We start from the raw sequence: 24,338 nt of genomic DNA, 5'->3' as shown, positions 1-24,338 counted from the left end.
AGCCAATTTAGGTGGGGCCTTTCTGATTCCTCCAATTAAAAAGAGAATTTAGCCCCTGTCTTTTCTCTCTAGGATAGTCTCTGATTATTTCCCCCAGTGGCCTTGGCCTTCCAAGTCAAAGCTTAGACGAGGGTTGTCTTCAGTGTGGTCCTGAAATACAGAGAAGCTGTTGGCTATCACCTTGATTGAAGGGAGCCCAGCCTTCTAGAACAGTGTCTGAGAACAGGGAGAAACTCATGAAATGTTTATCCCTGCTCCACAAAGAAAGTCCAGAAACTTAGAAGCAGTGCTCAGAAACCATTATGACTATTTGACTGAGTAATATATGTCTGTTGACTTTAATAATTAAAACTGGTTTATATATTTTATATCTTTGGTTTTTAAAATTTTTTCTATTAATCATTTTTATTTTATTCTACAAAAGTTCTTTCACCACAGAGAGTTTGATAAGTGTCCTAAAAACAAAACCTGGCAGCTCTCCCTGAGGGCCTGGGGACAAGGATGCAGGGGTAAGCCAAATTCCATTTACGTAATTGTTCCTGAGTCTACAGCCTGAAAAAGTAACTAAAACCTGAAAACACCAGTTTCTTTTAATAAAGCATCCTACTGGTAAATTGGTTGGAGTTGAAAAGGAAGCTACCAGAAACAAAAGAATGTCAACATAATGACTATTTCTACCTCTGCAGAGGAACGGTGGGCGAGCCAACAGCAGCTTCACTGAAACAAGTGATACTCTTTACAACTTGATGTCTTCTTCTCAAGTATGTCCTCACCCGAACGAGTCATTTCTAGAACGCTTTGCATGATATGAAACAGAGTCAACAAATATATGTCTTGGTAATGCATATATATCTTGGCTCAATCAGATTTTTCTTAGAGCTTTAATCTCCTAAAACTAAGACCACTCCCTCGTAGGAGATGTCCCAAAAATTAGTTTCTTTTTTTTCCCTCTTTTTAGAAATAACTTTCTTTTTTTGGTGAGGAGATTGGCCCTGAGCTAATATCTGTTGCCAATCTTCCTCTTTGTTTTATTCATCCCCAGTACTTAGTTATGTATATTCTCTAAGTATATTCTAGTTGTAGGTCATTCTATTTCCTCTATGTGGGACACCACCACAGCATGGCTTGATAAGCAATACATAAGTCTGTGCCCAGGATCCAAACAGGTGATCCCTGGGCCGTCAAAGCAGAGTACATGAGCTTAACCACTTGGCCACAGGGCTGGCTTCCCTGCAAAAACTTAGTTTCTTAAATTGTTGATCAAGAAGAAATTAATAAAAATCCCATTCTCATCATTACTGTTTAGACTCCTTGTAATATTGGCAACTTTCAAGAGAGCCACTTGAACTATTCTTTTCAAAATCTAACTATTCATATTTTTAAATGGTGCTTCTGTTATTCCATCTTGAAGCATAACAGTAATTGGGACAACTTAAAATATATTAAAATTTTTTTAAATAATGAAAATCAGTGAATATAAATAATATATTATTGTATAAAAGGTAGTAGCTGTAAATGGTGATTAAAGATGCAAATTACTTAAATGGGTCCTAAATGTTTTTATTTTTGGCAAACAATAGCTGATGATTTGAAAATGATCTATGCCCTAATTTTAGAAAAAAATTCTACTTTGTATTTTTTTCTAATTTTACACTTTCTGCTCACGTGGATGCTAGTTTAGCCATTTATCTGAGTTGATACCAGAGAGATGCTGTCATCTCAAGCGGCATAATTATGGTGACAGCATTTTACAACTTGGAGAAGTCAACTTAAAAAGCAAATTTGTCTGTTATTTTATCTCAAAGTGAGTTTATTCAGAAAGCAAAAGAATCGCACTTTGAGATGTGCATGCTATGGTAAACCATAGGAAAAGAAAGGAGGGGAGCTGCTTTTATAGACAAAAAGGAGGAGTATGGAGGTACTTTTCTAAAGGAAAGTCCATTTGGGAAAAGTAACAGTTCAGGGCCACTGCCTCTCATTGGCTGAGCTGTTGCTGTATGGGGAGAGAAATCTCCCTTCACTAGTAAAGTAATTTTACTTTGTCTGGAAGATACAAGCCTCCGCCTCTTCCTGTTTGGTGTAATTGACCATGTGTGATAGGGCGTGAGAGCTCCCCCTACAGGCTTTCCTGACTCCAGTTTAGTTAAGGTTTCTTTTATTGATTTCCACAGAGTAGGGTGTGAATGAGCCTCTCTGTGGGGAATGGTCTTGCCTGACCTCTGCCTTGACCACAGGATGTTACTGGGAGGCTGCTTTTGTCTCCCCAGCACAGTTGTGGTTTACTGAATGGGACTTCTCGGGAGGACAGGCCGTATCTCCCCAAAGCCCACCCCTGGAACCCTGGTCCCCTTAGGGATCCCCTGGAATCTCCTGGAGGCTCTACCACCCGACACTTTCAATCAGGAGTAAATCAGCAAGGTGATCTGGATGGAACACTCTCACAATGCTTTTGAGAACACCAGAGAGAGAACTGATTCCATGCTGGAGTTAAAGACTTTGAAATCAGTTCAAATCCGGTATTTCAATGTGGAGCTTCACCTGGGAGGTATAAAGCATAGATTCTCATCGCAGGACAGAGTGGACAATTCGCTAGTGATTTTCTGAACTTTCAGGATCATCAGGAGCCCATTGATCTGCTTCCCTCTCTCCTCTTCATTGGGAACAGGTTTCTGCACTCTTATTAGCCTAGCTGTTGAATCCCAAGGAGAAAAATTCAGCGAGTGCCATTGAAGTGTTGGCCATGGCAGGTGCATGGTAGTGGTATCTTCCCATGCTATAATGAAAATGAGGAGTAAATAGACATATGTAGGTGTTTCTTTAATCCAGGAGGCTTCTTTTTTATGAATATATCTGGTTAATTCTGTTGGTTCTAGATGTACTTGCATGTCATACAGACAGATGCATGGGCATGTGGCTGCTGCCTAGCCTTAGGTAAGCAGACTTCCAGGCCACGGATCCAACACCAGATAAACTCTGCTTAGGCCTAAACTTTAAGGTCACATTGCAGAGGTTAATGTGGGTGGTAACTGAAAGAATCTCTCTGCCAATGGATTTATCAGGATAACGGATTTAACCTCTGGCCAGATAAGATGACGTTTTTATAGCATGGAAATTCTGACACATTTACAAAATCCTGTTGATTTCACATCCACTGAAATTTGCTTTTCCTTTCATGTCTGCTCAAGCAGGAGAGACACCAGTAGAAAGAAATCTTATCAGACTGCAAGTGAGTTACTTTCAGTTCCAATAATTGTAGATTTCAGAGTATCAATTTCTGGTGCTCTAAAGCATGTCCACCTTTTTGCTTCTACAAATTGATTAAGCTTTTTATTTGATATCACAGGAGCCTCCAGAGAGTTCTAACCTGTATTTCAACCTTTGAAGAAATTCATACCCACAAGATATTTCTGCTGGACAATCTTCAAGGTCATTAATATAATGCTTAGAAATTTTCAGCTGAAAATGGATTTAATCAGAGGCTTTCTCTCTGAGTCTCTTCATAGCATGATTCAAAAAGTGTTTTGCCTTTTAACTTCCTTAGAAAGTCAGCCTTGATTATATTTTCTTCGCACCTTTAAATGCAGGCAGCCAAGGGGATTTTATGACAAAGTATGAAAAAATTGATACTGTAAAATAATAACATAAACTAACCAAAAAGGGTATACATTATAAGTGTTGGTGGAAAATGTTGAAGGAACATTTTAAAAGTTTTTTATGTGCTTCTATCCACAAGTGTATCCCGGAAATTTTGATGAGAATTAAAAAAATTTCTCTCTCTCTCTCTCTCGTATAGAAGCCACTGTAGAGTAGAAAGAGTTTGGTAAGGGGAAAAAATGACTTTTCAGTTTGTTACTATTGAAATGTTATGTTGTACTGAGAAATCTGGAGATGAGGATGGTGAAGATAAGCGGCTGAAAATGTGTGGGTCACCTGCGTTATGCCCTTTCATAGCGCGGGGTACAGTAATAAATAAGATTGTGCACATTCTTGGGGTCTGTTTTTCAGTTAAAAATGACCTGAGAAACAATGAAAGATAAGGGATTAAATGTGAGTGTGGGAAACCAGGGGCCATATTTTAATCACTATGACCACTCACATTTCAGAGAATAGAACCTTACAAATGTGCCCCATCACCAACTGCCATGGTATGGTTGCCAATGGAAAGCCTATTTGATGAAGGTTGCTGTTTGGAGCTATTTCGAGAAATGTCATCATTCTATAACATGAAGTAATTCAAGGCACTTCATTTATTAGGGAAATGTCTCACCTCACTCTTCTTTAGACGTTTCTAGATGAAAACAAACAAGGCTTAAGGAAAAATGACACATCAAAAACCACATTGTTGAAAGTCAAATTTAGATTTTAATCTCATCCCACCTACTGAAACAATAGCTCCTTCAAGTGACAAGACTGATACCAGATAGTATCTTTTGTGTCCAGAAACGTACATTACAAAGAAATTTGTGACCTGAGTCCCTGAATTAAGCTCGCCTCCTTCCTAAGTTCCATGTTTCCATGTGCAGACATTTCTTGAGGAAATACTCCAGAAAAATGAACCATAAGTAAGGTGGTATTAGAGAATATAAATAAAGTGACCTCTTAAAAGGAGTTAAAGATAATCCATGGCTTTGATTTTCTTTAAATAATAGGAATTTAGTAACTATGATCTCTGATTATGAATGTGATTTGTCTATTTCTCCCTTTAATTTTGTCAGTCTTATTCATGAATTTTGATGTTCTGCTATTAGTTTGCAACATATTTATAACTTTTGTATGTTCCAGATGAAGAACAGGGCATCTTTTTTTTCATTTTTGTAACATGTGTCTTTATTTCTTGTAGCACTCTTTACCTTGAAATCTACTTTGATTTCAACAAACCCATGCCAGCTTCCTTATGCTTACTCTCAGCATTGTTCACCTTTTTCCATCCTTTCACTTTCAACTAATCTGGGTCTTTATATTTAAAATATATCTGTTTGGTTCATTGTTTTTTAATCCAGCATAGATAATCTCTGCCTTTTAATTATGGGTATTTAGTTCATTTAATTTTAGTGTAATTATTGGTGTAGTTGGGTTTACGTCTACTGTCTTGCTTTGTTTTCTTCTTTAGGTTCTTCTTTTGCTCCCTTTCTGCCTTCTTTTATGTAAATAGAATATTTTTCATTGTTGTATTTTATTTCCTTTGTTGAATTCTTAGCTATACTTCTTTTATTATTTTTTAGTGTTGCTTACACGCTTAACTTATCAGAGCCTATTTAGAGTCTTTTTACTGTACTTCTTTAGATGTCACATTTCATCCTTAACATCTGACATCTCACATTTCTTACTTTCCACTTCTATCTTTCTATCAAACTCCAGACACTCTCCACTTTCTGCTTCAGACTTCACACTTTACCATTTAAAAATGTAACAACCACACAGTAGTATAATTCTATTTTACTCCCATATTTTGTGAAATTGCTCTCATATCTTCTACTTACACAAATTATAAGCCTCATCATACAATGTGTTTACTTTGGCTTTAAATGTTCAGTTTTCTTTTAAGTAAATTTGAAGAAGTAAGAAAGCATAATTTTAGAATATTTACCTATCTATTTGCCATTTTTGGTCTTCTTGTTTCTTTCTTATAGATCCAACTTTCCATATGGTTCCTTTGGCCTAAATGGTATCCTTTAGCATTTATCGTAAGACAGATTGCTGGTAATGAGTCCTGTGGGCTTTTGTTTGTCTGAAAACGTCTTTATTTCAATGAATATAGACAGAGGTTAAGAGTGATTTTTTCTCAGTTTTTGAAACCATTTTATCTCATTTTTTTTTTGGCCTCCATTGTTTCTTGTGAGAAATCAGCAGTTTTCTTATCCTCGTTCTCCTGTATATAATTTATCTTTTTTCTATGGTTGCTTTCAAATTTTTTCTTTGCCTTTAGTTTTCAGCAGTATGACTATAATTTGTCTAATTGTAGTTTTCTCTATATTTGTACTGCATGAGGTTCACTGAACTTCTTGAATCTATAAATCAAAGTTTTTTCTTAAAATTTCTGATATTTCCTGTCATTATTTCTCCAAACAACTTTTCTGCCCCAATCTTACTCTCTTCTCTTTCTACGATTCCAGGAACATCTGATATTGTCTCATAGATCTCCAAGAGTCTGTTTATTTTTCTTGACTATGTTTTCTCTTTGTATTTTTCAGATTAGAAAATTTCTATTGATTTGACTACATACTCATTGACTCTTTCCTCTGCTATCTCCAATCTGCTGTTAGGCACAGGCATTGATTTTTTTAATTTTAGTTATTTACTTTTCAGGTCTGGAATTCCCATTTGGCTCTTTTTATAGTTTTTGTGTATCTGCTTAGCAGTCTTATCTGTTTGTTCACTCATAAAGACCATATTTTTCTTTCATTATTTGACCATTTTTTTATTTGATTCTTTGAATATATTTATACTAGCTGTTTTAAAGTCTTTGTCTTCTAAAATCAACAACTGGGCTATCTCAAGTTTAGTTTCTATTGACTGGATTCAAATTTTTCTATTTATTTGCACATCTAGTGATTTTTGATTGAACAGCAGACTTTGGAAATTGTTTGTTATAGCAACTATGGGTTCCGTTATTTATCCCTGAAGAGAATTCACTCTTGTTCTAACAGGCATTTCAATTATAGGCTGATCATGTTGACTGATGTAGGCTTGGTTTTATGCTTTGTGGAGGACTGTGAAAGCCTAAAGTGCTTCCCAAGCTGGTCTAACTTGTTAGAACTCAATACCGAAACATTGTCCCCCTGCAAGAAATGCCTGAGTTTGGTTTACACTTTGTTAGGGTGATCTAGAATAGCTCTTACTCTGGGATATCATCTTTACTCCTAAGGTGGGGTCTTGGCGATGCCTCCGTTGCATGCCCATAGTGTTAAAGAGATATTCATGAGGTCTGTCCACTCTGGTAGGGCCAAAACTCAAGTGTCCCCAGTACTGATTTTCTTCTCTCACTGCTTGACCTCTCATGTCTCTGTGCTATACTCAGTCCTGTTTCATGTGCTCTGTGGTAAGCTTCAGGTAGTCTCACTTTGCAAATGCACAGCCTGGCCCTCAGCCGCTGACTTGCAAGCGTTTCCAACATGGATTCTTGGTTTAAGCACAAAGTGCTCTTTACATCTCTTCCTCCTGTCTGACACCATCCCCTGGCCTACTGACCTGAGCGACTTTAGCTGGCCTGAACTCTTACGTCTGTCCCCTAAGTTCATTGGGATTGCAATGCTCTGCACCATAGTTGGTAATTGTCCCTTGGCAGGAAATGAGGGAAATGTGGGGCTCATTTCATGAGTTTTCCTTCTTTCAGGGATCCTGGTCTGATGCAGTCAATTGCTCAATGCCTGGAAACCGTTGCCTCATGTATTCTCGTGCAGCCTTATGGTTGTTTACAGCTGGAGGACTAGTTTGGTACCAGTTACTCCAAAATGGCTGGCAGCAAATTGACTTCAATCTCTTTTAATAAGTTTCTTAACGCACACTAAAATTTGACAAATATCATTATAGATAAATCATGAAAGGCAATTATAATTACAGGACAGTGTAATTATTGAAAATATTCACAATGCGTACAAAATAGTTTAACAAAATCCAGAGGTTGGGATAAAGAAAACAGAAAAAAGTGATTGTATTCTAATTTTCTGACTTTCTTGGCAGTCGAGTTCAATAGATATTATCAGAAGTTAAGCTTTCATGATTTAGATATATTATTAAAGTTATAAATGTCTCCTCTAGAAGAGACAGTGTAAGTTAGAAAGAAAGAGAAGGTGGAAGTAATGAACATAAGCTCAATGCATAATTTTACATAAAATGAAGTCAGTAGATATTATATAAAATGGGTACATCTAAAAACAAGAGTATAATTACATTATTTAAAGTTATAATGGTAACATCCAGAAGACCCCAAAACATTGAAACTATAAAAAGTGACTACCTCTGGGGAAAGGAGGGGAAGGCAGGGGAAGAAGGATTTATTTGAATTTTGAATTTTTCTATAATTTGAAATTTTACTGATGTAATATTTATTTACCTCCTTCTTTATTTACTTTACTATATTAATATTTATGTACTTCTTTGTTTATTTTACTATATACAGCATTATAGATGCCTGTATGTATATTTCAATTAAAAAATATAAAAGAATAAAATCAAATATAGGCTGTGTTAAGTTCTGAACCTAAGCGAGACCCATTCTATTAATTCAAACATCCCATTCAGAGTCTGGGTCACTGCACGTCTCCCAGTGTATGTCCTTGTATTTCAGATTGCTGTCATGTCAACACAACTTCAAAGATCCTCAGGAAATCCCACAAATCAGCTAAGACCCGGACGTTTTCACTATGGGATGTCAAACATTCAGATTTTGAGAAATATCAAAGATATTAACAGAATTCATCACTTTTCAACTGGAAATTTAAAGACAGGCAATATGAATGCCTAATTCTGTCTTCATAGCTGCTTTTCTTTCTTCGCTCTCACACATCACCTGACTCCCTGCTCTTCCTGGAGCCTCTGAAATAATAATAAAAAAAGGAATGAAGAATCAATTAAAAATGCCTTTTACTGTGTGTCTGTCCTTGGCAGGAGCAATACGGCGGTCTGTGCTTAAACCGAAACTTTAGGAAGGCTGTTCAGGTTTAGAGGCCAAATTAAATGTGGTGAACAGTTTATTCTCTGGCAATGTGAGTAAGCGACTCCGTATTTAAGACGGCATCAATCGTTTACGGTTTGAAACTTGGGTTGGAAGTATAGGTTGTCATTGAAATAAAATGAGAGTCTTTGCAATCTTTATTAGGGAGTGTTTTAGGGTTTGCCATTCTTTTCACCTTGACATTTATGCTAAAATTTAGAGTGCTTGATCTTTCCTACTCTAGTTCCTTTTTATTTTCTTTTTTTTTTTTTAACTAAATGAGGGAAACGATAAAATCCTTGCAATAGTTGTGAAGAGGGAAAAAAAAAGGCAGCTTTAGAGCTGCTTTCGAATATCTCACTGCAGGGGAAATGCAATTTTTGGCAACTGTAAATTCCTCTTGGATGAGAATAACACTGGAGAACCCAACTCCCACAGTTTCGATAATGACATTAAAAAGAATTTTTCTGCACATATTCCAGGTTAAGCCCATGTCTACACCTGCCTTTCTTCTAATAAAGAAGAGGTGCAAAGATTCTGTTGTTTTCTTTGGGAAAAAATAAAGGTACTCATAAATAGTCACAAATCCATCCATCATTTTATTATCTGGAGAGTGAGCTCTATGTGACCTCTGGGGTCTCTCCATGTGCTATTACCTGAACCTAATTAGTGACTGAGACTCTTGGACACCGAGCCCTGGCTTATTTCTATGTCCATTTCCACACATGAGGACCCTGAACACAAAACGGGACTAACTACTCCTAGAAGCAGCCGCAGCATCACTTTGCAAAAGAGTCAGACTGAAAATAGACGTCGGGGTGTTCGTTTAAAAAGGACTTTATAACAAACAGAAACATCCATGACACATGTTCTCTTTCCAGATACCAACCTCTTCTGTTGTGGCCGGGCCTGAATCAAAATCTTCCATGTTCAATGGGGAAAAGATAAAAATATAGAATTCAAAATAAAACCGATCCTAAACTATAAAACAAAATGTACATGCATGCTGAAATAAATCTAGCTTCTTTCTGGATTGTATAAGTGAGAGTTCTGGGGAAATTCAGTAAAGACCTCGGTCTCTGTCTCTCTGTCTCACTCTCTGTCTCTCTCTCTGCACGTATTTGTCTGAGTTTTGGGTAAGCCAGCACCAATTGTGGGTTAACGTTAATAAACTGAAGGCAGAAATGGTGAGGTGAGATGAGACATTTCGCAGAGCCGGTGCATATCTGGAAACACTGATAAGCATCCATAGGCACGGAGGTGGAGTGTCCCGGCTGAGGCTGCCTTGCCTCTCGGCTTCCCGCTCTGTGCACGGGCTCTCTATCTCAAGAGGATCAGGAAATGGAATATAATCTATTGCAGGGTGCTGGGAAGGAAGCATGCAGAATGTCCACTTCAAGGTACAGACAGATAAAGAAAGACATTTGAAAATAAGAATCAGAGCTGAAGAGGAAACGCGAACGGGTTAGGAACAAAAGTATGCTTTTAATTAGAGAAATGGCATCCCCACCATCATTTCTTTTTCAAGGCTTTAATAAATCTATCTTTTAAAATTCTGCCTTCTAGTTTTAGAATTGCTTCATTACTATCTTATATTATAAAAGGAACACATGGACCTGGTTGAAAAGTCAAGCTTAACCCCTTCCAAATTAAAATAAAGATTCCTCTATTCTTGCTATCTCCAGTCCCACTCTCCACATTTATCCACTATTCATCCTTTAGTTTCTTGGTAAGCTCCCAGAAATTCTATTTTACTTTTTACACACGCACATACACAGACTCTTTTTGGCCTTTATGGAGAAATAAAAGCATGTGATCAAACCACAATATCATTTGAAACTTGAATTTCTATCTAATGTCATAACCCAGGGATCTTGCATTTCAGTTTACACAGCTTCCCCTCTTTGTCAATGGCGATAGAGAAGAGAGTGTATACATTTACTATAATGCAGGTTTTATCTAATTTTTTTCTGGGTTGAACATCTATGTATATATGTCTTTGTGAACATTATCTGCAGAATAAATTCCCTGGAGTGGAACTGATGAGAATAATAATCCTATTTTATAATCCCATCCTCATAATCCCATCTGAGATGCCCATGCCAGGTTGAAAGTGCCTAGTTCTCAGCCCACAGCCTTGATGGGTAACAACTGTTTGTTAAATAATGTTTCAATTTGCTTTTCTTTCATTATAAATTGAGAGTCTTCTCAGATTTTATCGATTTTTATTGATTTTACGTGTACTTACTTACTTTTCTACTTGTAACCTATGCTCATTGTTCTAATGACTTTTCTTCCTTTTTTCTGATAATTTGTATAGAACTTTACTACTCACCTTACAAAAAGTTTTCTTAATTGAATAGCATTTCCTTAGATTGTTTTCTGCCTTTATTTGGTTTATGATACAATGTTTTAAAATTTATATTACTAAATATGGGGTTAAATGAGTCAAACTTGTCCTTTTTGGCTTCTGGATTTTGTGTTTTGCTAAGAAGACGTCACCCACTTCAAGATAATATTAAAAGTGAAAATGTTCTCAATTTTTTTCTTCTAATAGTTTTATACTTTCGTTTTTGCACTTCAATCTCTGATTTTTAGTGAAAAAAGAGAGGTAGGAATTCCAAATGGCAGATCTTTGATCTTTTCCTTATGGATTTGAAATGTCACCTTTATTACATTTAAAATTCCCAGGCATATTTGTTTATACTTGACCTTTTAAAATCTCTCCTCCTAATTTCACTGCGTTTTTCTCAGTCAGCATCTAACTGCTTTCATTTTTGCAGTTTTCAAATGCATATTAATATCTGCTAAGGCTAGCATGCAGCAATACATTTTCTGAAAATTTCTCTGGTTCTTCTTGTGTTTTGGTCTTTTAAATAAACGTTAAAATAACTCATCATCTTTGCCTCAAAAATCTCACCGGTGTCTTCATGGGGATTGCAATGCATTTATTGATTAAGTTGGAAATAACTGATATCTTTAAAATATTGAATCTTTCAAACCAAGCACAAAATATGTGTTTAAATTTATTCCAAATTCCTTTTATGTCTCTCAGTTGAAGCTGAAGTTTTCTTTTGTTGTTGTTCACTTTTTTGCTAATATTAAAGAGTACTATTTTCCCCTCTCATTTGATTTCCTATCTGATTATTTTTCACAGATAGGAAAGCTACTGATTTTACATGTCAATTTTTACTAGCAACTGTAGTAAATTTTCTTACTGCTTTATTGGTTTTAACAGTTGCTTTTCTTGGCTCTTTCAGGTATAAAACCATTATTTGCAAATAATAATAACATTATCTCCTTCTTTCTGATTTTTGTCTTTTATCACTCTATTGCACTGATATTTTCAGAGCAATACGACTTGATTCTCTTGTTTTGTTTGTAGTAGCAAGTAGGATTATGAAAAATTAAAGTGTCCCCATGCTTGGTGCCCTGTCTGGCCCAGAGGAAGCACTCAGTTAGTGGATAGGGAACACTCAAGACCACCAGTGTCACCATCCACAGGGGAAGCAATGTCCCCGGTGATGCCTTTGTACTGGGCACCAGCTGTGTGCTGGCACTGTTCGGAGCACCAACACCGACAGTGGGAGCACAGAACATCTGTTCCTCCAATTGTAATGCAGACACGATCTGCAGCCTTGCACAGCGCCACGAGCAGCAAAGTACTGTTCTTTCCATTTTATTGAAGAAACTGGACAAGTTGCTTAACCTCTTTTAGGATACTGAATAGAAACTACACAGGAAGCATGCTTTAGAACGTCACTGTCAAGACAAGCTTGCAGAGCAACATCTCAGGCTTATGCATTAATTTTGTTGTAGTATTTTGGTTGATTATTTGGCATTCAGTTCTTAATTTGTTATACGTGTGCATTTTTAAATCTTGAATGGCTGTGGAATTTTATTGAATTTTATATTCTGCTTCTAGTGAGGTGATTATATATATATGTATATATGGTTTTTCTTCTGTAATTTGTTTATGAGGTGAATAACATTAACAGCTTTGACAAAGTTAAATCCTCCTCATATTTCTGGGATCAATCTTACTTTACCGAGACATGTTTTCTGATACATTACAGTATTCGTTGGTTAATGCCGTACTTAAGATTTCAAGTCTATGTTAATAAACTAGACAGTTCAATTTTCTTCTGTTTGAGTATCGTTTACTAATGTGGGTTTCACAGTTATTCTAAACCCATGAATGAATTGGAGAGTTTTCTTTCTATTTCTGTTTTCTAGAATAGTTTGCCTTTTCTTAAGATCTGATGAACTATAAAAGTAAGACTATCTAGACCTCGGTGACCTTTTTGAGTGATGTGAGGAAGATTCGTGGCTACTGATTTTGTTTAGTGGTTATTGACAAGTTCTCTTATGATATCTGGATAGGGAGGGATCTCATAAAAAAGATACAATAAACCCTAACAATGAAAACAAGGAAAGAAAATTGATAAATACGGGTACATTAAAGTTAAATATTTCTGTTTGACAACAGATTTCATAAACAAATGCAAAAGATAAGCCATCATTTGGCAGAAGATATTTATAGCTGTTATGAGTTGAATTATGTCCCCTCCGAAAAAGATACGTTGAAGTCCTAGGCCCTAGTGCCTCAGAATGTGGTTTTATTTGGAGAGAAGGTAGTTGCACATATAATTAGTTGAGGTCATACTGGGGTAGGGTGGGCCTCTCAGCCAATATGATTGATGTCCTCGTAAGAAGAGGGAAACTTGAGCACAGACAGAGACACACAGGAAGAAGGCCATGTGAGAAAGGAGGCACAGAGGGAGTGATGCTGCCACAAGCCGAGGAACACCTGGAGCCACAGGAAGCTGCAAGAGCAGGTCTGCATGGACGTGCAGGATTTTTCGCCACATCAGTCAAGGCTTCTGGGTCAATCACTTGGGTGGTGGAGAGGGCGGGGGGAGCAGGACACAATGGGGGCCCCGTGCCATGGTGCTGGCCTCTTCCCAGGCCTGATTTGCCGCCTCTCCGTTCGCCAAGCCGCATGTCTCCCTGCTGTCTGCTTTCTAGTCTAGCGCATTGCATCTGGCCGCGGATTGCCCAGCAGAAGCCAAGTCTGTTGTCCTCTATCTCCGTTGGCAAGGAGGGCAAAAGCAGAGGCGAAAATCTGATGCGAAGTAATCTATAATTTCTGTATATTTTCAATCAGGCCTCTTGATCCCCGCTCCTTCTCCTCCAGAGGAGCCTGCCAGGCCAACTCTGCTTCCTGCCTCAGAGCCTCTCACCTCATCTGCAGCCCCAGACTCGCCCTGAGGTCACAAACACCTTTCCAGAGAGGCACTGGCTGCCTGGAGGGCTGGCCGAAGCAATCGCGCCCGCCAGCTCCCGCAGGAAATTGGAGGAACAGAAGCCAATTTCCTTGTGCTTTTTGCGCTGCTTTCTGTGTATGCGCCTCTCTCCTACAGAAGGAATTAACTCACCCAGTGGAGGAGTGCACTTTGCCAGGAGATCAGCCGCTGCAGCTAGCCCATCCATCAATAATCAATTTCATGTAAATGTGCCAGAGCTGCAGGTGAGGGAGCCCACCTCCGGTGGCTTCCACTGGAATCCCTTTACATAGGGTTAGGCTTCCGCCAACAGCTGGAAACAGAGTTTGGGATCTGGAGGAGAAAATACTCTCTCACTGTTTAGAGATGAGCACTGGATACCCAGAGGACCTGGTGGGAGGGTCATGGTTGCATCTCCATCTTATGTTCACAAAACACCCCTTCTTCTCATCTGTCTGAGCCAGGCCCTGCCTCTCACTAAGTGAGCAATTTCATGATTAAGTGTGCAAAATGTATCGGGGCAAGGACCCAGCCTATGCTGCAGCCGTCTTGGTCTCAGGTAATTTCCCACTTCTTCTGTGGCATTCCAAATTCTCTTTGAAGCTTCTAATGGACCAACGTTCAAAGGGCATTTTGATAATTTATATCTAGCTTTCAGGGCCGTAGTGACAAGACTGGAATCAAGATGTCTTGCTCAGACCTCATTGAGACATTCTCTTTGGGTTAAGGCGGTCTGCGACATCCACTCAATAGTGGAAGATGTTCTTGAGTGGGGAGACCCCTCTTTCATTTCCGGCTCTGCCGTGTGGACCCTCCTCCTGAGGAGCAAAGAACCAAGAGGCCACATTTTCATTTATTGCCCCTCATTTTGACTCTTAGGGGTAATTTTTCCTCAGAAAGAAAACTTTCCTTGAAAATTTAAGCATACTCCAAAACTGTACGCTATAATTCCATTATAGTTCCATTCGATTTTTGTGAATTAAATTTACACTCAAGTGTAGATTTTTACGTTAGGCGACCCTTCTGATTCTTCTAGACGATTACAAATTTAGCGAAATCGGTGCGCACATCCTTTTCTGGTAATTGCTGGTGTGTACATTCCCTCCTCGGCCCTTCAGGACCTTGCTGGCAAGGTTCCTGCTCTCCTGGGTTTCAGGGAAGTGAGAATTAAACTCCGCTCTGTGCTGAGCTGTTGGTTAAGACAATGTCCTCAGGGAGGCGGGGTTTGTTAAGTGTCTTCCAGATCCTTCCTTGTGTTTGGTGGGGTACGGGCGTGGCTTCCACTTCTGTCCTGTCCTGCTCAGAGGTTCATGTTGAGATGACCTGTGCAATTCTGGTCCATTCTGTGCCTCTTCAGGAGGCTCCTCTGACCCCTCAGCACACAGAGCATGAGTGGGGCCTGCCTCTCTCTCTCCCCTCCGTAAACAATGGGCTGCGGTAGCACCACCTGACTCTGCATCCTGGGAGGTAAATGTGGTCCAGCTGGCAGCATTGACAATGTCCCGCCTGCTCCGGGTGCTGAGGTCCCTGCGAATGAGGGGCTGTGCAGGCCTTTGGGGTCAGTGCTGACTTTGGGTGCTGGCTGCCACCCAAGCACGTGGGCCGTCGGGGCTGGTTTCCCTGCTTCTTTCCAGAGTTGCCCAAGAAGGGTCATCACATTTCTGATGAGTCACATCTTTAAGATTGGGATTTGGAGACGGAGAGTGAGATAGATTTAGGAGTAGAAAACACTTCTAGAAAAGGAGCAGGGAGCGGACTGCTTTGGGTGTAAATCATGGGAGGTGGCCGGCTCTGGGGCTGTGATGCGCTGGGTCACTCCTCCACGTGCTGCGTGTGGATCCTTGGGCCCTCATGGGTCTCCTCTTGTCTGTGTAGGAATGGGGTAAAAGCCTCACAGATTCATTTTCCTCCTCCTCACCCTCTTCCCATCCCGCCACTGGGCACGTGCTGTGCAAGCAAGACTTGGGTACCTCCCCATCCCCCTTTCTGCCGGAAGGAAGGGATGTGTTAGTTAGAGTGCCCAGCATGGCCAGCTCTCTCCTGACCCCCGTCTTTGCAGACATTATATTTCTGATGTTTGTTTCCACTGACTGACCCTCCTAGATTCTGAGCTGGTGGTGGGCTCAGGATCTACTCCCCTTTGAGGGTGTCCTGAGTGTGCCTCTCAGACCTCATGGGGCCAGAATAAAGCCTGGCTTTGTAGGTACTTCCCACCCTGAGGCATCGGGCTGAGAGTTTCTCATAGATTCACCCACTGGAGTTTCTCATCTCTACCGACAAAAAGGAAACTGAGTCTCAGAGAAGGTAAGTGACTCACCAGTAGGCCCCCATAAGCAAATGCATTGTAAGACCCAGGGGGCTGCAGTGCCCTCACCTGAACCCCCTGCAAACCCGGAAGCAGGCCATGCCTCGGGGTGAGCCAAATTGTGCTGACTGAGCACCTGAGGGCGTATGGGGTCAAATAGCTGGACAGGCCCATTGCTGGGGACCCAGCTGGCCTTCACACCTGGCCTTGCTCCTGCAAGATCTGCCCAAGGCAGGCCCCTTCCCTGCCTGCAGGGTCAAGTTCAAACTAGAACCTGCGTGACCCTAGTCTCTGCCCCACGCGACCCGCTCTCTGCAGCCTTACAGTGCGGCCTGTGGTTCCCCCGAGGGCTGATGTCTCCAGCCCCCCACTTACAGTGGACGTGCACAAAGCACAGGCCTCTGCGTGGTTTATGGCCTAGTTTCCAGTTTGCTCCACGTGGGAACTGTAAGGCTGCTTCCCTTGGCCCATGGACAGAACTCTCTGCGTTGGCCCCCCCCTCCCCCCCAGCCTGGACCCCTCAGGGGCCAGTCTTGCTCATTATTATGTTGGAGCCTCAGGTGTGTGGCCCTCCAAGCACAGGTGCTCATGGTATGACTGATTCACACACACCTTAATGGGTGCTAGCCCTAGGGAGCAGAGGGGACCTCCCACCAGGTTCTCTTTTGCTTTTCCTCAAAGCAAACTTGCCAGTGGCCAGTTTCTAATAGCACAGTGGCTTGGGAGGTCACTGGGTAGGCAGGAAAGAGTGAGTGGACAGAACACGAGAAAGTGTTTGGACCATACGAAAATAGCTGGAATCTCCAGGGGAGCCTGAGGGCAAAGAGGGGGCCTGGGAGTAGAGTGCTGATTCCCCAACGTGGCACCTGTGTGCCCACGTGAACACCTGTACACATGTGAATACACACATGCGCATAAATAAAAGCATACAGAAACACGTGCACATGTATACAGGTGCACGATGCGCATATGTATACACACAAGCACACGTGTACATTGACATGTACATTGAGTCACAGCCCTGCCTCTGGTCCCACTCTTGGCCTTCCCACCAAAACACCCAGAGCCGTGTCTGGGGAGGAGGGGGGCTTCTTTCCAGAGCATTTCAAATAATCAGACGAGCTGAGAAGGTGGACCATGATTTACATGACCCCACACAGTTGAGGTTTTGGCCAGACCCTCTTAGAGCTAAATATGATCGTCTCTAAATCCAAATATTTGGCTGTCGCTATAGAAACCCAACCCTTGCTCATTGCAGTGGGGTGAGGAGTCCACCGTTCTCCACACGTTCTTCTCATTCTGCCTCTAGAGCCGCAGAGGCAGACCTAATCTGGACCCATCATTTTACAAACGCGCAGAGGCCCTAACAGGGGAGACGGCTCACCTGGACATCAGCATGGAGGAGGGCACTAGGCCTGGGTTGGGGCCAATCTAGTCCACTCTGTAGTCAGCCCCGTGTCGCCAACCACTCTCCCTTCCTTCCCTGCATGTGCTTAGAGCGCTTCCTCCTGCCAGGTGCACCAAGATCGATTTGTTCCCCAGTTACAGAGAGTCAGTCTATGCTGTTTTAACATTCAAACGATGGCTCCAAACAAGATTTCCCGGTTACATCTGAAAATGTAATAAAATAATTCTTTGTGCTGACAGCCCCTGTGTAGGCCATTTGGAAAACATCAAAGGATGAGTGCTAAATGTTCCTTCCTAATGGCCGGTGTGCAGAGTGTGCTCCAGGATAATCCGCATTGACTCTCGCAAAACTCGCTCTCAGGGTTGCCAAAGCTGATGGAGAGGAATTGATAACGCTGTCAGATGAGCTTCCATGACACACGTCTGGGACAAACGGCCAGTCTGCAAAAGGCATAGCTCTTTTCTCTTAGAAGAGCCACTTTTGGGTCCACTCTGAGGCTCTCATTTTTGGGTGCGGGTGCAGCCTTCCTGCCCTCTGAGAGCTGGAGAGAATCTGCAGGTCGTTACTTCCGGCTCTGCTTCCCCAGGTAATTTGGGCTGTGGCTGTCCTTCCCTGAACCTTGACCCACTTTTATCAGGAGAATTACACTTCTTGTGGTGGTGATTTTAATTTAAGTATGAACCCTACAGACTCAGGCAAAACAGGTACATTAAATTTTCAGTATCACCACCCTCTCTGCACTCCAGGTTCCCCATGGTCCCTCCTGCTTGCTCTGCCTCTCCCATCCTTTCTGATTTATTGGATGCTGTCCTGTGGACCTGGACATCTCATCTGGGCTGCAACACTACCAGGAGCCCGGGTATGAAGCTTGTCCTCAGCCTCCAACGAGTCCCAAAGTAGGAGGCTAACACTCAGCTGCAGAAAGAACAGCTAGATTCCTGGCAACTACATTTGCATCTGCTATGAAAGCAGTGATGAGAACGGGTGTTACTGTGGGGACATCAAGAAAGGACATTAAGAGGCTTGGGGGGGCAAAAAGAGAGGAAACACAATAGACTATAGAAATAATGGATCATTAAATTGTGCTTCAGAGGAATTGCTCTGAGCAGCGGGAATGAGTATGTGCGTTGGAAACCAGAAGTAACCGGAGGTCTGTTCTCGCTTCTCTCTTGGCTCTGCTTTCTGCCCTCGGTTGGAAAATGCTACCAGGTAGACAGAGTTGACCTGGCTGATCCTTCCTGTGAGCAGATCCCAACCAACAGGCACTCCATTCACGTGATTTAACCCCAATGGGACCCACACGTGGTGAAATCCATTAATTGGCCACTCCTTTCTGTAGGCCTGGCAGGAGTGGGTCTTTCTCTGGAAAGGTGGACAGATTGCTCTTCAAGAGCCTGTTAGCCGGGCTTGGGGGGAAGTCCATCTGGCCTAGAGATTCCTTTTGGAAAAGTCTGAAGGATCCGAATTGCAGATGGAACCCAGGCAGCCCAGCCCCAGGACTTGCCCATTTGGACTTTTCTTGGGCTGAGACCTGCCTGCATCCTGCAGGCTGTGCCATTTCCCAGCCCCTGCAAAGGAGAGAGTGTGGGCAGGGGGTGCTTGCTGTGGCCAGGCAGGAGCCTCGTCTTCCTTACACAGGAATCCATGAGGGGCGAGGGGCGGGCTGCTCCCTGGCCTACAGGAGCAGAGCTCCCAGCCCTTCCCCGTCTCCCAAGGCCAACTGTGAGCCACATTGGGGTCTGTGCACTTCCGTTTTCACAGTTGGGTCCTGGCTTCTTACATTGTGGCTCTTCCTGCACCAGTCTCTTATCCACATGCCTGTCTTCTTTCTCCGGCCAAGATGGGAAGTTCCCTGAGGGTGGCAGTGGTTCTAAAACTTTCCTTTATACCTTCTACAGGCTAAAGACAGGGTAGACACCAGGCTGACCATGTAAGGTAAGCTGTACCCAGAATGGTCTCACGGGCCTGGGAAGCCCACCTCAACACAGGGATGACACCCTCACCTGCTCGCTGCCCCTCGCAGCTCCGGGCTCAGCCACATGCGGGTTCCATTGCCTGATGGCCTGCAGTAGCTCTGGTAAGGGCCCATGGTTAGTGGTTGAGAGCAGGTTTCTGAAGAGCAGAGCACAACGAGGCCCTAGGAGTATGCTGTGGCTGCTGTAAGAATTTCCACAGATGCAGTGGGTTAAAACAGCACAAAGTCACTACCCTGTAGATCTAAAGGTCAGAACTTTGATCAATCACACGGAGCTAAAATCAAGGTGTCAGCAGGGTCACATTCCTTCCGGAGGCCCTAGGGGAGAATCCTTCTCCCTGCCTTTTCCAGCTTCTTGAAGCTGCCTGCATTCCTTGGCTGGTGGCCCCACATCACTGCAATCTCTACTTCAGTTGTCACATCTCTTTCCCTGACTCTGACCTTCCTGTCTCCTTCTTTCACTTACAAGAACTCTTATGATGAATTGGGCCCACCTGGGTGATCCAGAATAACACCTATCTCAATATCTGTCACTTTGTCATTCCTGCAAAGTCCCTTTCCTTTTCCCATGTCAGGTAACAGGTTTGGGGATAGGAGGTGGACACCATTGTGGGCAGCATTATTCTGCCCACCACAAAGGCACAGAAAACGGGAAAGCAAAGCCGAGAAAGGGAGAGGGCACCGCCAGAGGAAGCGAAGGAGAAGCCGGCTTGGCGGGCATCCAGTGGCTGAAAGGAGAGGTTAAGGTTAGAGTTCAGGAAAGCGACGCTTCTTCTTGGTACAGCCTTTCTATTCCTCTGCCTTGTTAATTCCCTTTGTTTTTCATTCAGAACTTGAATTCTCTGCCACACACACGCGTGCAGCACACACACACACACACACACTCAGACACAGAAGCGCATGCTATTTCTTTCTTCTTTTTTTTTCTTTCTTTTTAATTTGGCATTTATTGAAGCTGATGGAGTGAACTGGATAAGAGTACCCCAGAGTGACTGATGTGCCACTTAAAATATTGAACATCCATTTAGAAAAAAAATGTACTGAACATTCGGTCCCATCACAGCACGCGTGACTCTGCCCCTGCACCCTGGGGTCTCGGCCAGAGAGCAAATTCCCCCAACCCCAGCCTCAGAGAGCTGGGCCTGTTTCTCTGCTGCAGAAATGGAAAGTCCCAGAGAACAAGGTCATTAAGCAAAGTTAGTGACAACAAGAGCAAAGGGAAGGTGGCAGCGGCCAGCGGGTCCCAGGGAGAGGGCCGGCTCAGAGGCCTCTTAGAGAAGAGACGCCCACGGCGAGGGTTTGAGCACACACGGGGTCGAGGTGCCCCCAATTATGGAAAGTTCTGCAACCACTGTTTCCTATTCTCCGTTAAAATTCTATGATATTTTGAGTGTGTTGTGTAACTTTGCGACAGCAGAGAAGGTCACAGAAGTCTTTTACTTTTTCATTTAGAGATACAGCATTTCCAGAGAATCTGAAGGCTATTTCCGGTCATCAATGCAATCCATGTTTTCCTACGATTATGCCTTACATCTCTGTTTTCACTATTTTGCAATAAAGAATAAAAGCGGTACGTGTAATTCCATGGAAATGTCTAGTGATAGCAGGCACCGGGGTCAGGCTGCCTAAGGATTTGGAGATTGACCTGGTCTTCACTAAATGCCGTGACCTTGATGCTGCTGGGGCGTACATCTAAATCCTTGGAAGCCCAGCTCTTGACTTGAATTTCATAGTGCATGAAAATAGGTTTCTGGTGAAAAACCCAGTACTTCCTCCGCTGGCAAGGCTGGAAGCACATCAAAGGCAGACTTCCAGCTGCTGGTATTTGGCTCACATTCCCAGCTCTAACCAAGAAATGCAGACCTGCCCCGGTGAATCCGGCCAGCAAGGACAGGAAGATGTGGTCGGGCCTCGGAAGGATGAGGCTAAGGCTGGACTGCGGGTGGGAAACCAGGCCAGTGGCTCTCATTTCATTGGAATGAGTTTTCCTGTTGCTGTGGTAGATGAAAGAAATGCAGGCTGGTGATGGAGAGTCTCAGAAATTGTTTGCAATAACAGCTGCTAGAGTGGTACTTGGGAGTACCTGGGAGGGCTGGGAGGCAGCAGAATGTGGGGCACCGAGAGGTAGCTTGTTCTGACCAGGAAACCTCTGGGCCTTGTGAAGTCTGCCTGTGGCATCCAGAAGAGCCCAGCCCCACTGCACCTGATGGAGACCCTGGGGCCACCTTTCTGACCCTCCGTCTCGGTTGGGGGTTGACAGTGTCTTCCGTTCTTCAGGAAGTCAGACATCAAACATCAAGACTCTCTGTTTGGAGCTGTAGCAGGATCATCAGGTTATCAGAGACTTTAACTTCAATATTCGGTCAGAATGCAGCTCACAATTTCATTGCCTGATACATGGCTATATCTAGTGTAATCAGCTTGTTTTAGCAGATTTTAATCTTCATTAATAAAATATGAATGCACTGATTTATTGGAAAACTCAATCAATGACACCTTTCATCTTGGATACTGCACTTAATGAGTCCAGCAATTAAACTCTTGAGGGAGTAACATGGGTGACTGATGAAAAATTCCAGAAGATTTAAGTCGGTTCTATCAAGGCTGTCCCAGTGCCTGCCTGAGGTGGTGGAAAAGATGCCTCTGAGGGGATCCTCTTCTTTTGGTCATCAAAGTCATTTTTACATCTGGTTTCCATGTCTTCACTGGCACCTTATCCATGTGTTTGCAATGTCCACAGCTAAGTTCCTAAATTCTACCTTGTCCTATGCAGGTTACAACTTATGGGTCATTTTAATTCAATATTTTAGAATGGTTAGCCAACTGCATTTCACTCGCCCTTTCTTCCTTCCTTTTTGCAACGTTCTCTGTTTTCCTGATCTGGGCTGTATGTTGATCAGCGGTCTGTGGTTCTCAGCCATGGCTGTACAGTCAAACCACTGAAGCTGGGTACTTTTTAGACCAGTTTTATCAAAATTCTGTACTGGGGCTCAGGCAAGCATTTAGAATCGTCTCTCCAGGGGACTCTATGATGATGCTAACACGTATCCTCTGCTCTCCATCTCCGTGCAGGTTTTCTTCCTTAATTAAAACTGGATGACATCAAACACTCAGAAATGCATAAAAAGTTTTGCTTAGGTCAATAGATATGTGCAAAGGCAAGTAATTGTCACAAAGTCGTAACTTACTTGTTGTCCCAGAGTATGACTGCATGTAGGTAGACAGGGCTGGTTTCCCACTACCCTTGGATGGTGAACATCGGGTGAAGGGTCACACACAAACCATACCCAGCTGACCCCTGGAGAAACTCACGAATGTAGCCAAGAGTTTTGTTTGGGAATTTTTTAAATGCAGGATTCTGTGACCTTTACCCCAGGCGGGCCCCTTGGGAACATTTCCAGGGGTCAGTTGGGATTGATTTGCAAGGTTATTTGGTCGTGTGCAATTAGACGCAGCTTAAGGGCTTCATCAGTCACCTCCATTTCCCCGGAGCCGAATTTCTACCTGTGATGGCTTTGCCATCACCTTTTTCCATCCACAACCCAAGGAAGGCTAAAGGCAAACTGGAAACCACGCCGGTGGGAGTCAGCACAGGCTCCGGGGGACATGAGTCTACTGTCGTGAGGCCACACGGCAACCCCGGGACACCCGCTTCCTGACCATCCCGGAGGAGGACCGACACAGGACACAGCACTGATGCCGGGGCAGCAGGCCTGTCCTTCTCAATCCTGGGGGGGTCTCAGCCAATGACTTCCTCTGTCCAAGCTCAGCTCCCTCACCTCTAACCTGGAGCAAATAACAAGGACCTTTTGGGTTTGTTGTGACGAGAAAATGTGATGCCGTCCGTGTGAAAGCTGTCTGGTGTGAGGCTGTTCCTCATTAGCCCTTAATATGCTTCCTTGGCTCCCTGCCTGCCATCTCCTTCCTCAACACTAGTGACCTGAGCTATTCCACCCCCTGTCAGGGCTGGAAACTCAGACCCAGCCTGGAGGACGTCCACGCTGTGATGGTAACTTCGGAGCTCCCTCTCTCCCTAGTGCGCTTCCCTCCTCCAGCCAGGGCCGGGTGCTGTGCACTGCGTAACTGTGTAGCAAGCCTCAGTCAGGTACTGGAATCTGCACTGCATCGGGCACTGGCTGGGGGTGTGGTCACTCTGCTGATGTCACCTACATGAGGGTCCCTGGGGTTTGCCCCCAGCTCTTCCAGTGGTCAGGGTAATCAGTGTGTTCATTTCCTGTGGCTGCCGTAACAAATTACCCTGGGCCTGGTGGCTTCAATAACAGGAGTTTATTCTCTGGCAGTTCTAGAGGCCAGAACTCTGAAATCAGGGTTGGTTCCTTCTGGAGGCTCACAGGGAGAACCCGTGACATGCCTTGCTTCTGGTGGCTTCCAGTAATCCTTGGTCTTCCTTGGTTGGTAGCTGCATAACTCCAATCTCTGCTTCCATCCTGTGTGTGTCTCCGTGTCCCAAATAAGCATCTCCTTTCTCTTACGAGAACACTTGTCATTGGGTTTAGGGCCCACCCTAAATCCAGGATAATCTCCTCTAGAGATCCTTAACTTAATCGTATCTCCAAAGACCCTGCCTCCAAGGAAAGCGGCAGTCACAGTCCTGGGGCGCCTGAGCCCCTCTGTCTTTCCTGGTTTCCCATGGAATGGAGACTGCGGGAGGCAAAATCCGCCCTAATGAAGAACCTCTGCAGGAGGGAGCA

General features: G+C 43.1%; 1 long non-coding RNA gene across 1 annotated transcript; it reads left to right on the top strand.

The window, feature by feature from the left end:
* The first annotated feature begins 17,995 nt into the window (after positions 1–17,995).
* Positions 17,996–21,291, top strand: LOC139077790 (uncharacterized). The gene is made up of 3 exons (XR_011531440.1): positions 17,996–18,237; positions 19,550–19,586; positions 21,079–21,291. It is a non-coding gene; the product is annotated as an uncharacterized lncRNA (long non-coding RNA).
* The last annotated feature ends 3,047 nt before the right edge of the window (positions 21,292–24,338 follow it).

The sequence above is a fragment of the Equus przewalskii genome, chromosome 1 (assembly GCF_037783145.1).
Source record: "Equus przewalskii isolate Varuska chromosome 1, EquPr2, whole genome shotgun sequence".
Taxonomy (NCBI): domain Eukaryota; kingdom Metazoa; phylum Chordata; class Mammalia; order Perissodactyla; family Equidae; genus Equus; species Equus przewalskii.
Note: the sequence above shows the minus strand (reverse complement) of the source record. Positions and strands in the feature narration are given on the sequence as shown.